The sequence below is a fragment of the Gorilla gorilla genome, chromosome 5 (assembly GCF_029281585.2).
Source record: "Gorilla gorilla gorilla isolate KB3781 chromosome 5, NHGRI_mGorGor1-v2.1_pri, whole genome shotgun sequence".
NCBI classification, from domain to species: Eukaryota; Metazoa; Chordata; class Mammalia; order Primates; family Hominidae; genus Gorilla; species Gorilla gorilla.
In genome coordinates, this window is record NC_073229.2 from 165,995,914 (window position 1) to 166,011,278 (window position 15,365).

At 35.2% G+C, this 15,365-nt stretch overlaps 2 long non-coding RNA genes across 3 annotated transcripts in view; one reads left to right on the forward strand and one right to left on the reverse strand.

Annotated features, from left to right (window-relative positions):
* The window catches only part of LOC134758775 (uncharacterized), a 117,900-nt gene that overhangs the window by 84,674 nt on the left and 17,861 nt on the right, over positions 1–15,365 (forward strand). The window lies entirely within an intron of this gene.
* Positions 1–15,365, reverse strand: part of LOC109027252 (uncharacterized) — a 220,224-nt gene that overhangs the window by 19,056 nt on the left and 185,803 nt on the right. For both annotated transcript variants that reach the window (XR_008680643.2, XR_010134377.1), the window contains exon 4: positions 9,753–9,781. This is a non-coding gene — a long non-coding RNA (uncharacterized lncRNA). The remainder of the gene's footprint in view (positions 1–9,752; positions 9,782–15,365) is intronic.

Sequence of the window (15,365 nt, forward strand, 5' to 3'; positions counted from 1 at the left end):
AAAACATTTTTTATGTTGAAAATATACATTGGCATAGGAGGTAAATATGGAGTGTAAATATGTTGTAAATATATACTGATACAGGAAATTTATAATAGCGACTTAAATATCATGAGCTATTCTGCTGGTGGTGGCAGTTTCAAAATGGTACACAACAGCACGATAAATTTACAAACGAAAGAAAATTCATTTCTAGAAAATTCAGCTTATATTAAACCATACAAAAATAATGGTTTTATTAATATAAAATGAAGGTATAGCTGGACTCAGATTATTTAAAACAGACATTTTAGCTAGGTGAATGTCTTGGAAGACAATTGAAAGAAAACCTCATTGTGGACAAAACAGTTCTTCGCTGTATGGGATTATCCTGTGTACTCCTGCATGTTTACCTTCTATGGTCCTGCCCACTAAATACAAGTAGCATTCTCCAATCATTGTGGCAACTACCAATAATACATGTCCAAATCACACACTAGGTTGAGAATTACTCAATTACCTACTTAGGAGAACTTCTAAGGATACATAGGAATTGCTATATGTCCATGAAAATAATTGCTGCAACATAGGCAACACATCAGTATTTCGCCATGGTTGTCCCAAGCTACACATCATCAGTACATGTAACTTTATATAACTCCACATCTTCATCCACATTTAATATAGGTAGAATTTTCTATTTTTGCCAGTCTTGTGTGTATATGATTTTTTATTTAGATTTCTATGGTTCTTTATCATATTGAGTGTTTATTTTATATATACCAGCCATTACAGTTTTTCTTCTTTGAATATTGAAACATGGCTTATAATAACAATTGTTAACATCATAGACATTTAACAACAGAGAGACAAATAAGTAAATAAATTGTAACTATATTATAAAGTACTATACTGTTAAAAAGAAAAATAAAACTATAAGTACTGGCATGAACAAACTGACTATATATAGTGATGCTAGAAAATAAAGGTCTAGTATATAATGGAGAATATGAGCTCAGTTCAGTATCGATATGCTTTGGTTCTGTGTCCCCACCCAAATCTCATCTTGAATTGTAATCTTCATAATTCCCACATGTCGAGGGAGGGATCAGGTGGGAGGTGATTCGATCATTGGGGCAGTTTCCCTTATGCTGTTCTCATGTGAGTGAATTCTCAAGAGATCTGATGGTTTTACATGTTTGACAGTTCCTCCTTCACATGCTCATGCTCTCTCCTGCTGCCTTGTGAAGAAGGTGCTGGCTTTCTTTTCCGCCATGATTGTAAGTTTCCTGAGGTCTCCCCAGCCATGTGGAACTGTGAGTCAGTTAAACCTCCTTTGTTTATAAATTACCCAGTCTCGGGTAGTATCTTTATAGTAGCATGAAAACAGACTAATACGGGTATGTATACATGTACACACTTAGATGTTAGAAAAAGTCTTAGAAGGATATATTTCAAATATGAATAGTCCTGCTCATTGGCAGAAAAAATCTGACTAGGTAAAGTGAAATGGCATTTCAATCTTTTCTCTACATTTTTATCTGAAATTTTTTTGTGGATGATTTAATTAAGCATCACATTTAAAATTTAACATAATAAGTAATTAGAAAAAAGGAAGATAATCATTTTTATTAGGGTAGCAAAAGAGTAAGAGATGGGAAAACTTCAGTTTTTCCTTAGTTGCTATTCACAATCTTAATATACATAATTCTTAGAGGTTGTGTGACCATGTCACTGAATGGTAGACAAAAGGGTAAGAAATATATATGAGAAACCCTTTCCTACTTTGTCCTACAAGCCAAATTTACTTTGTATCAGAGATTCCAATACAAAAACAAAATGTTATAAGGCAAACTCTCAGATGAACTTTTAAATACAGCTATAACATAATAAAATATATGTTGATTTCCCTATTACAATTTCCTCATTCGTCCAAGTAAAATTGTTCTTTTCAACATTCTAGAATGCTACTATTATTATATTTGTATTTTTAAACCTACCAAATTCCAGAGTATAAATTTACATATTAAATATAAATCTGAAATAATAGAAACATACCCTTTTATAAAAGCAAAAACCAAAATTGGCATACTTTCATTATTTACTTCCATAATTATTACTATTGTGTTGCTGATGTCTGTCTCAATGAACCACTTCTTATATGATTATCATGCCCAAGAACATACGTCTTTTGAGGTGACAACATCTAAAGACAATTTCTCAGGCTGCAAAATCATATTCCAGTTCTTTCACATCATGTCTATGGGACATATTTTACCTCTCTGTGACTAACAGTTTGTGAAACCAACTGTTGTGAAACCAACATATATATAACATATATATGTATATATATATAACTTTGTCTAAGAAATTTCAGGGGAGATATGTGTAATATTTATATTTAATACTGCTATGAGAATAGATATATATTTATTAGTTTGTCAGTGTAACTCTTATAGCAGCTGTGGAAGGGAGGAGGCGTACATATTTTCCTTGATTTTGGGGAAACATTACAGAAATATTTTCTCTCCAGTTCTCCCTTTAATGGGCTTATAATGTGTAAAAACCTACCAAAGGCTCAATAACAGCTACGTTAATACTAATTGTAATAGTGTCTATGAGGTAGGTGTCTTCTATCTGCCAGGCAATATTTTTGATACACAGTATTTATACGTATTTCTGGGGTATATGTGGTATTTTGATACATGCATACAATATGTGTTGATCAAGTCAGGGTACTGAGGATACTTATCACCTCAAACATTCAGAATATCTCTCTGTTGGGAACATTTCAACTCTTCTAGCTATTTTCAAATATACAATACATTATTGTTAACTATAATCACCCTACCGTCCTATCAAACACTAGAACTTATTCCATATATCCAACCATATGATTGTATCCATTAATCAACCTCATCCTCTCTGCCTCACCCTTCTCTACTTCTGGTAACTATCATTCTATTTCCTATTCTCCATGAGATTAATGTTTTAGGTCCCACATATGCGCAAGAACATGTGATATTTGTCTTTCTGTCTGTGGCTTATTTCACTTAACATAATGACCTCCAGTTCCATCCATGTTGCTGAAAATGACAGGATTTTATTCTTTTTATGATGAATAGTATTCCATTTTATGCACATACCACATTTTCTTATCTATTAATCTGTGGAAAGCTTAGCTTGTTTCCAAATCATGGCTATTGTGAATAGTCCTGCAACAAACATGGGAGTTTAGGTACCCTTTGATATGCTGATTTCCCTTCCTTGGAATAAATATCCAGTAGTGAGATTGCTGGATCATATAGTAGTTCTATTTTTAGTTTATTGAGAAATCTCCATACCATTATCCAAGATTACTGTACTAATTTACATTCCCATCAACAATGTATAAGAAGTCCCTCTTCTCTTCATTCTTGCCAGCATTTGTTATTGTTTTATCTTTTTAATAAGAGCCATTCTAAATGGGGTAAGATGATATATCCCTGTGGTTTTGATTTGTATCTCCCTGATGATTACTGATGTTGAGAACTTTTTTCGTATGTCTGTTGACCATTTTTATTTCTTCTTTTAAGAAATGTTTATTTAGATTTTTCCCCACTTTTTGATGGGATTTTTTTTTGTTCTTGAGTGTCTGAGTTTCTTATATATTCTGGATATTAGTCCCTCATCAGATGAATCATTTGCAAATATTTCTTTTTCATGTTCTACAACTTGTCTCTTCATTCTATTGATGACTGCCTTTGCTGTGCAGAAACTTTTTAGTTTAATACAGTCCCATTGCATTTGTCTATTTTTTTAAATTTTATGGCCTATACCTTTGAAGTCTTAACCATAAAATCTTTTCCTAGACCAATGCCCTGAAACATTTTCCTACTTTTTTCCAGTAGAAACATATAAGGATAAATGACAAAAAAACACACGAAGGAGAGCTAACACCAATTCATTCAAACTATATTTTAAAATTTGAAGTGGAAGGAATTTTTCCTAACTCATCTTATGAGGCCATCATTACCCTGAGACCAAAACCAGACAAGGACACAAACAACAAAAGAAAACTAAATGCCAATATCCCCGATGAATACAGATGCAAAAATCCTCAACAAAATTTCAGCCAACCCAATCCAAAAACACATTAAAAGATAATACACCATCATCAAGTGGGATTTAGCCCAGGGATGCAAAGATGGTTCAACATATGCAAATAAAGAAATGTAATACAGTGCATCAACAGAATAAAGCACAGAACACGTATAATCATCTTAGTGGATGCAGAAAAAGCATTCAATAAGATTCAACATCCTTTATGATTTAAACTCAAAAACCAGGCATAGCAGTAACATACCTAAACATAATAAAGGCAATATATGAAAAACCCACTTCATCTTCCCCACAATCATCCGTGAAGTAGCTATTATTTTTACCATAAGGATATAAAAATTGACACACAGAGAAGCTATGTAACTATGTCTGAGGTCTCATGGCTGGTCAATTGTAGAGCAGAAACTGAGAACCAGGTAACATGAGCTACAGCCCTCTCTCTTAATCACTAAGCTGTAATGCCCATAATGAACACAAGTGACTGCAACCATAACATTACCTTTATAGATTATCAAGAGCGTCATCTACTCTTTATGATGTTGCTCTTTGTTTTTCTTCCCTGAGGATTCTCCAGAGGCCGATTATTTTCACCTCCAGAACTTCCATGAACAATAGCCAGCTAGAGATTTAGCCACACAGCGGGAGAATGCTATTTTTCAAGATTTCCTGAACAGCTTAAGTAGAAGAGGCAGTGTGTCATTCGTATTTCTAAATGGGAGTTTGTGGAAGTTTTAGGAGGTCAACTTATAAAAACAACACGTATTAGGTTGGTACAAAAGTAATTGCAGTTTTTGCCATTACTCTCAAAGGCAAAAACCACAATTACTTTTGCACCACCCAATAGTTGTTCTTACCATTAAAGAGGAGCCATTGCTCTGTTTCCTTCCCTCTTGTCTCCTGCCCTCTGCGCTTTCAAAGGAAACATGATCTAAAAAGCTAACCTTTTTTTAATGCAAGTCTTGGCTAAATACTCCAATCTGTTCTGTGCCAACATTCCCCTCTTAGAATTTTTGGGAAGAATTCCACTTTAATCCTTCAAATTATCGTCTGAAATTATTATCTTGGTGTCAGCTGATGGCAACATCCCCAAACAGCCAGCGACAGAGGATCTATGCATCAGTCAACATTTATATTGTTTAAACATTATGATTTTAGAATTTATATTCTACTCTGTCCACTAAAAATTTCAAGGAGAAAGATTCATGTGGAAAGTAGGGAAATTGAATACATACTTCTATGGTGATCTTAGATTTTTTTTTTTAGCCTTCACTAATATAGGTCAAAGTTATATTTATACCTTATCACAAAATAATTATATTTTATAACAGTGGGAAAGCTGAGTAAAAAATGTTTTCTTTGATGACAAAGCCCATTAAGCTCATTATTTTAAAGCCACAAGACTGTACTATAAGCATTAGAAAATGGATGTGAATGTACACCCACACTTATTTCTTCTTTGTTTATACAATTATCATTTTCTTCTCAACCTGAGCTGTCAAACAGAAAATATTTTCATTAAAACAATGTGAGTCTTGTAGGAATTTCTCTCCTAATAGGATCTGCTACCTTTTAACTTGGACTTTAATTTTCGTAATGAACCCATCTTTCCTAACCAGGAATCTTAGACAAATCAGTTGATTTTAAACTCAGGATACACAACAGAGGATCACTGATTTTGTCTGTCGGGAATTACTTTGCGTTCCATCATAGATATCTTATTACTTCATAGAATTCAGAGGGATTCAGAGAGTTGTTTATGCTGTTTGCAAGCAATCTCTTCTTAGTGTGGATAGGGATGCAATATGGTTGTATAAAGTCCCACTACCATTTAGCTTTAATTTAAAGAATGATAGAACAAAGGGAATATTCTGTTGAGTTGTTTAATAATAGTGCTTGTGGGATAACTAGGAGAGGTCCTTGGGACTCACCCTTGAAGCCACCTCCTGAAACAACTTCAGTTTAGCTGACAGAATGAATAAGCACTGCAATGTTCAATATTCTGGGGAAGCGCCTTTAACTACTTTACGTTGCTGGCATATCATTTAGGCCGACATGTCATTCACTTGTTAGGGGAACAAATAATAATCCTGCTGTTCGTATACCCGATCCCATTCATCAATTTGTAAGATAGCAGCAATCCCACAATTTTCTAGGTGTAATCAGAAGGCTACAGCAGAAGTGTTAAATGGGATTTCTCACCTTTCTAATGGCATAAAAACACTCACACCTTAGGTTTTTAATCATCATCTATATTAGGCAAAAATAAGTGAAGAATGGAGAAGAACTTTAAACAAGTGAGGAGTTATGGTAACATTATGCATTTAAAAAAATTAGGGTAGAGAAGATGGCTCAGATATCACCTCATCACACCACAAACAAAACTGAAACGAACGAACTAGTTATTTTCTCGATGAATCTCTGACTCTTCTAACACTGGCATCATCACAAACACCTTGCCAAAGAGACAACTGCAAGGGAATGATTTCCATTGATTAATTGTAAAACCTCTTTCCTGCATTCTAACATAAGCTTCCAAATGTTGAGCAGGCATGTCCATTTCTGAATTCTATTTTATTCACCATCTCCATCTCTCTTGCCCCTAAAACAGCTTATGTTCCAGACTCTTCCATATTAATTAAGGATACTATTCACCTAAATTCTACTTCCTTTTTTTTATCTCCTCAATAACAATTCAGCAGCGTATCTTTTTGGGCTGCAGTTCCTAATATGGATTAAGTGTACTCCTTCCTCCTGTTTCTGTTTCTGGCTTGCTTGGCTTCAATTACAAAAGAAAAAAATCCTAAAATTCAAATTGTGTTTATTTAAGATAATTCTGAATGATAATGGAATTAGAGTTAGCAAGCAAAAATGGCTTTTGCAGTGGCATAAACATAATATGTCATTAGCATGGGAACTCTAAAAGAAAAGAAGACAATTTGGAGGTAGAAGTAACATGTTTGGGTAGCTGGATTTGGGGACTTAGAAGAGGAATAACTTATTAATGACATCTAGGCAGTATAAACTATCACTGCTTAATCAGGCCAAAACAATATTGTGCTGTGCATGCATATCGTATTTGCTTTAAATAATTCTTGGAATAGCTGGGAAAGTCTCAAAAATTTAAATCACAATGAAAACTACTGTTTCTGAGTATCAGGACTTATATATCCTCCAAGTTATTCAAAATTTCTCACCAAAACATGCATGTGATTTTCTATATTTGGAACAGTGTAAAGGCATTTCTCATTGACATCCTCGTAAGTCACATTCTGAACTTTATCCTAAATGCCTTTTAGTTTGTTTTATAAGGTAAATATCATCATTTGAAAGGTCCATTATGAAATTAAATGCTGAAGCTTGACATCTTAAAGGAGACTTGCCAATATTAATTATAGCACCAGATCTATATTTACATTTGAAAGATAATTTTATAATTTGACAACACCTAAATAATTGTTTTGCAATGCATATTCAGACTTGTATTTTACTCCTTTGATCCTTTTATAGAGTACTTTTTATTTCTTCTGAATCTTTTGTTATCTCTCTTACTCTCTGACCCAGAAGCCAAGGTTCTTTAAGAGTTCTATGTAGGAATAAAAACCAAAGGGTTTAAAATAACACTCTGAGGTGTGTAAAATAAGGGGTGACATTGTAAGGCTATTAAACATTACAGCTAGGAAATCCAGGATTTTCGGAATCTTGTCCCTTAGACTACAATTATCACCCCACATATGGTCTTCAAACATACTATTTTGCAGAGGTTGCAATTTCCACCAAAAGATCTCAGGCTTGAGAATTGTAACTCAACCTATGGAACATTAGTGAGCTTTCCTTTACTATGTAACTTTGTCCTATAATACTTTAGGCCTAAATAGTTTCAAGCTCAAACAGATCATAAAGATATCTCTGTCTTTTAAAATTGAACATTCGCCCAGCATTGACGAGATAGAACCAGAGACAGATATAGAGCAAGAGATGAAAAGTTGAACTGTGGTGCCAACATCACCACCACTGACTAATTCCAAGTAGATTACATGGGGTTTGGGGGTTGTGAGACATCTCAACATTTTTCCATGGAAGAGCAGTCTCTGGCCCTTATTATTCCATCCTGTAGAAGGGAGAAAACGAAGAGAAAGCCACATCCATGAACCTTGTCCTTGTATGAAATAGTGATTCCATCCATTAAAAATGTGGGCCAAACTTTGCTCTGTAATACAACCAGAGCAGTGCCCTCCTCCTCAGTGAGAAAACAGGATGCCTGTGGTCAGGGTGGTAAAAGCAAGTGAACAAAGACACCTCAAATGCTGATCATCTGACCCCACATCCCTCCAAAGTCAGGTGCTACATCTCATTTGACTACTTGTCGTTAATATCACCATTATTGCTAGGTTCATTAAGTGAATCATGGGAATGAAAAAGAGGTCTACAGAAAGACGGCGTTCACGGAGTTGAATGTATCGATGATACTAATGTTGAACTACACAGAAGGCTAATATTAAACCCTGAGAGACAAAATAAATTATTTTTTTATTTTGTCCCTTCCTCCTTGTTTCTACATTGTTTGTATCAGAGTCCTACTTTAGGGAGAAATAGCACAAACCAAATGGCCTGATATATACATAAATATTTGTCTTCCTTTCAAAAGATTCGCTTCCTTACATCTCTTTAACATTTTACATTTCTCTGTAGATAAATTTTTCTAGCTCACTGATATAAATCTAGATTTCCCCTCTGACACATAAAATAGAAAGAACTTCAAGCCTTTGAAACACATATCAGCTCCTGAATGTTCCAGAACTGTGACATAGTTGGTGGTGGTAAACTGTGATTATTAAAAAGGATATCCTTTAGACTCCCTATAAAAACATCCCTGTCTGTCCCTTTTCTACATTTACTGTAGGTGATGGGTTGTTCTGGTGATGCAGTGGGGTAAGTATGAGAGAAGGTAGAGAGAACACTAATATTCTCTCTGCTAAGCTATTTGTGAAAGTTTTCTTCTTTATACCTGTTAAAATAAGATAAATCTCACATCAATATTTTTTTCATTTCTCATGATGCCAATAAAAGTTTCTAATATATTCAATGAAACAATGATAGTGACAAAGTGGTCTTTAGAAAAAAACTGATGGGGAAAAGACAAAACTTTTCTTCCAAATAGCTTTTAATAGCAGCAACAGCAGCAAAGTAAAGCAGTGTAATATTTGTTTTGTGAGAAGAGCATCTGCTAACTTCACTAACCCAGTAGAATAAGAATCATATGTTTAACAATGTCTCATTTCATACATCTAGAATGAGCCTAGTTTTTAGGGGCATTATTTTGTTACTGTGGATAATTAATATTAGTAAAGGGGATACTAGTATTCAAATGAATGAAGATATACATATTTTCTTCTTCCCAAAATATTTCTTATATATCTCTGTTTCTGTTTATTCTATTTTTCATCTGTAAAAATGAGAACTCTTGGAAAATATTTTTACATATTTTAAGGAATATTTAGAACGTTAAGTGCTTTATTGAAGCACATGCTGCTTATATCATAAAACATCAAAATAAAACTACTCCTTTTACTCTTTTTGAGCTCAACACAATTATGTGATGCAAAAGGCCCAACTCTAAAGAGGTTGAAAACAGATTACAATTAGTTTCATCGATTTGTGACCAATGTTCTTACCTCAAGAGCTTCATAATCTCAATTTCATCCTGAAAAACACAAAACAGAGATGTCTATTATGTAAGTTAATATGTCCCTGCTTTATAAAATCTAGCAGTTTTATTTCCCTGTTATTTCAAATCCTTGAAGTTAATTACCTTTGTTGATCCCACATGATTTCTGATACTTCATTTTTTAAGGTATTATGCAATATTCTGGAGGATATGTTGTTTATTTTTGAGCAATAAGTCCTCACAATAAAAAACTAAATCTATTAGTTCTTAAGCCTTACTTCCTTAAATCATGTCTCTGTTTGAAAAAAAAAAAGAATATACTCTTCTATCAACCCAACTGATGAAGTCTAATAAAGCTTGGATTTATCTATTTTGACAGAACTATTTGGCAAAAAAAAAAACAAGTTTTGTTGCAAATTGATAAACATAAAGCATTGTGAGTCATCCTACTACAGGCACTGTGATCTCAGCATTCTAGGTTTGTGTTACCTGGGTTATTATTGATTTCTGTGTTCTGTATTATATTATTTATTTCTGTGTTCATATTATAGGCTTTTAAATTATATTACATTATAATTTAAGTTATATTATTATATTAAAATATATACTCTAAATACATTCTCAGCCAGAAAAAAACAAAGTTCAAGTTAATGGCTCTTAATTTAAATATAAAATATATACCAGGGTTTGTTCTTGGCAGGAAAAGAATCTTCCAAGTAAAACTTTAGAAAGACAAAACACAAAAGCTCGATTCTTGGTGAAAAGCTATCCACTGAGAGAAGACAAGATACTGCTCTTTTTCCACATTTCCACCAAACACATCTTTTTCTCATTTGGTTGGGACAGCTGAAGCTTTGGAGGAAATTCTTCTAATGAGTATGACAGGATACCTTTTCCAGCATCTGTTCCTATTTTGGTGTGCATTCCTATACCACAGATGCTGGAAAGCTAACACTTTATTTTCACAAATGAAGTGCACTTGTTCAAAACTTGTATTGAGAGTGAGTAGGCAGGAAAAGAGGACATTGCATACAAGCCATTCATTTTGTTGATATAGAACTGGAAGAAATATTCATAGCAGACTTCTGATCCTAAGATCAAGGCTAAAGTGGTGCAATTTGGTAAGCAGCAGTTGAACAGCAGCTGTCTCATTCCCCAGCTTCTTAAATGTAGTGGTGGTAGCAGCTTCCTCAGTCGACCAGTTTTGTGGTGTGTCCTGCGAATCAGTGCTGGAGATTCAGAGAAGAGCCCCTTCTCCAACCCTTCAAAAAAGTTGGTAAGTGCAATCACTGTTTTAAATACTGTTGCACTTAAAATATAGCAAATATTGTCTGATGTGTGAACTAAAGTTTGAGTTGAAATAGGGCTAAAATGGATGAGAATGGGCAAGGACTGGAGTGCATCGAATTTGCTACCTATAGCAGAACAGCATTTAACAGTCTACCTTGGAGAATAATTTGAGAGTATCCTAAGCCTAGAACTCATTGTTCCTTACAGTAGTAAGTTTTATATAACAAATTATATATATATATATACATATTCATCATATTATTAGAACAAAGGAGAAAAATTCCGTGATCATTTGTAAAAAAAAAAAAAGGAAAAAGAAAAAATGAAAAAACTCAACACCCAATCATGATGCAAACCATCAGCTAACAAAAAATAGGAGGCGACATTCTGAAAAAGGTCCTTCAGAAAAATCTACAAATCTTTATGTAAGTTCTGATGATACTAAATGATAAAAGATTACATATTTTCCACATAAATTGAGGAAGAAGGCAAGAATGTCCCATTTCATTATGTCCTTTCAAGACTGTACAGAAAGTCTGAAGTGTAGTAAAGCAATCAAAAGGAATAAACATCATGAAAATCAAAAAGAAAAAAGTAAAACCTTTTTTATTTGCAGATGACAAAATTTGAACAGAAAATCTGGGTAATACACAACCAAAAGACTAAATCTAAAGGTGAATTTATCAAAGACATACTGTAAAATATCAATATACAAAGTCGTGGATAGCTCTATTTTCTAGCACCAAACAATTGGAGAATGATTTTGAAAAAATAATGTACCATAATAATAAAAATAAAATACTAAATATAAGTTTAACAAAAGATGTGGAAAACTCTAAACTTAAAACTATAAAACATTGATGCGAGAAATTAAAACCTAAATAGAGAGAGATATAAATGATAATAGACTGAAAGACAATGCTATTAAGATATAAATTCTCCCCAAACTGATCTATATGGTTAATGCAATCTCATTCAAAATTTCAGCTTTTAAAAACTGACATGTCTATTCTAAAAGTTATATAAAGTGCTAAAAAGACATAGTCACTGAAACAATCTTTACTAAAGAAGAAAGCAATGGAAGTTGACTTGCCATAAAGCTACAGTAATCAAAACAATGTAGTATGAAAATATGATGAGACAAATAGTTCAGTGGAGCAGAAGAGAGTTCATTAATAGACTTATGCATGAAAAGTCAATTGATTTTCAACAAAGTCCTGTGACAATTTAATTTTAAAAAGAATGCCATTCAACAAATGGTGCCGCAACATGAATAAAAAACAATGTACCTCAAACCCCAATGCTCAACATACAAAAACTATACATTTTTTATGAAAAAATGTTAAGGTAAAATCTTCACCACATTGAGGTGGGCAAAGATTTTTTAGAGAGGACACACACACACAAAAAGTAATCATAAAATAAAAAACTGATAAATTGAACATTAAAACTTAAAACATCTACTCACGGTTAAGAAAGGAAATTATTCACAATACGTATGGACATAACAAAGGAATTGCTTCCAGAATATCTTTTAAAAACTGCAATGAAACAGTACTAAAAAAGAGAAACAAGACATTTTCAAAAGAAGACAAGACTTTGATGACACTTCACAAAAAATATATTAGCAATAAGCACATGAAAAGTTGTTCAACATCATTAGACATCTGATGTTGTAGGTCATTTTCCCTGAGAATTAGACTTTGAGGTGGAAGCTAAAATGTCGCATGTTTAAAGAAGGGCTCTTTGGCTAAACATCTGGGAAAAGGGAAAATGAGTCAGATTTGTCAGGGGAGGCATTAGACAGCCATGCCTAAACAGCAAAAATCTCATGTGAATTCCCCATGAGTGGATCTGAAGCTGGAATGGTCCATCAGAGTTATCCCAAGTTGGAGCAAGAGGCTAGACCTTTGTACTCCTCCAATGAACAGTCATTGGAAGAAGCCTGTTCCTAGGAACAACAAAAGATGCATGGACTCACAGGAAGTAGCTCTCTTAAGTAGAGGCAATTCCGAGAGAGTGCAGTTCTGGGAAGTTGAGGACTGGCAGCAGATAGCATTCACAACCAGGGACGTAAGTACTTCATTTCTGAAGAGGAGAAATGGGGTAACACGTGGTATCATCCACTATTTACTCATTGTGCCTTTTAGTTCTACTTTTCTATATAAGCTCTGGGAGTAGTTCCACCTGGATTCCAATGGGCCTCTTTCCCTGGGTGAAACTTAGAAAAGGAAAGTTAATGGGACAATCCCCCACCACAGCAGCTGTTCTCAAGGCTATAACTAAATATCATCAATTCCCTCTACTGTACATTCTCTATTTTCCTCACCCTTAGCTAGTAATTCTGTTGGTCTAAGTGGCCTTCCTATATACCTGAGGGGTTTGAGCTTCCACTCGCCTTGCTCTTCTATGGCTGTCTATTGTACTTGTCTTTTTATCGTCACCTACATGGGTCGATGGATCACATGGGGACCACACATATTCTTCTTTTCCCTCAACTTTAACAGCAGCCTTAATTCTTCCTGATGATCAGAGTCAATTATCCCTGCCAGAATGCTGGCTTTCCTAACTTGCTTGCCAGCCCCTTGACATAAAGAGCTTAATTAAGTTCCTGGTTGGCAGCCATGACAGAAAGTTCACTGGTTCTCTTGTGTCTCCTGATGTAAGTTTTCCCTTTCTGGGGATTAAGAATGTTGATACTTTAGAGCTTGATGTTGTGAAGTAAGCAATTTCCTCAAATAAGACACCAGAGGCAACAGTCATCAGAGCTGCTCATACCTCTGCCCCCTGGTTCCCAGACCCTGTATTTTATTATTTGAGGACTCTCCACTTTAGAATGGTAATTGATAGTGTACTCTTCATTCTGGAGGATAACCGTCCATGCTTGCAGTGTATCTTCTCTAATCTGAGTCTCAGCTTTGCATTCAATAGGCCATCCCATCACTCTCATAGGCTGTCAGCTTCTTTGAGATGCAGGATGTAATTAGACAAGTGAACCTCAAGATCATGTGCCCATTTCTGCATCTCCTTAGCTGTTCATTGGATTTCTTGTCCTGATCAATGTAATTCAATGTGAGACTCCTAAGTTAGTGGAACAAGCACACTGAGCACTTGCATAGAAGATGGTAACTGGGAACCTATGTGTAGAAAAGGGAAACCCGTATTCAGAATTGTGCCAGTTCCAGTCAAAAGAAAATGCTGCACCTTTCATGGCAAAAGGGGCCCCAGGGAGTAAACTTGCCAGCAAAAGGCTGGTAAATCTCTTCCAGTGAGGTGCTGAATCAGTGATTATGTGTTGGGCTTATTTGCTGGCAAGTGAATATTTAACAGTGTCAGTATAATTATCAGCTATGGTGAATGGGAGCCTGGCCTGTTGGGCCCATGCCTAGGCCCCATCTCTTCCACCATATCTACCATATTCAGATACCCATTATATCAGCACAGGGGTGGCTGATGCAGAAGCTAGGTTAGGGCCACTAGGAGAATCATGCTGTCTACTGTGTTATTGAATGCCTCTTCTGAGATGAATACTACCTGGTAGACAATGAGACGTTGTCCATGCCATGCCTCGCCAGCAGACCAGTCCACATGCCTCTACTCCTTACCTCCTTGCCTCTGATTTTCCAATCTTTTCTTTCCATGCCCCTAGACCAAACAACCAGAGAAGTTGCTTTTACCCATGAGTATACTCTCAGCTGTCTACTCTTCTGCCCAAAATTGACAATCAAATTCACCATCTGTAGTGCCTTTGAGGAGGATTTCCTCTTACTTCTGTCTTTCAGAACTACCCTGAGTGGAACCAAAGTGCAACTTCAGTTTTAGATTGCACACACATAATGAACTGAACCATCTGTGAACCAAACTCTTTTTAAAATTTCCTTCTGTATTAGTCAGGGTTCTCTAAAGGGACAGTACAAATAGAATATATATAAAAGAGAGTTTATTAAGGAGTATTGACTCACACAATCACAAGGTGAAGTCCCATAATAGGCTGTCTGCAAGCTGAGGAGTGAGGAAGCCAGTCCAAGCCCCAAAACCTCAAAAGTAGGGAAGCCGACAGCGCAGCCTTCAGTTTGTGGCCAAAGGCCCAGGAGCCCCTGGCAAACCACTGGTATAGGTCCAAGAGTCCAAAATCCGAAGAACTTCGAGTCTGACGTTTGAGGGCAGGAAGTATCCAAAACAGGAGAAAGATGGAGGCTAGAAGATACAGCCTGTCTAGTCCTTCCATGTTCATCTGCCTGTTTTTATACCAACCACACTGGCAGCTGAGTAGATGGTGCCCACTCAGATCAAGGGTGGGGCTGACTCTCCTAGTCCACTGACTCAAATG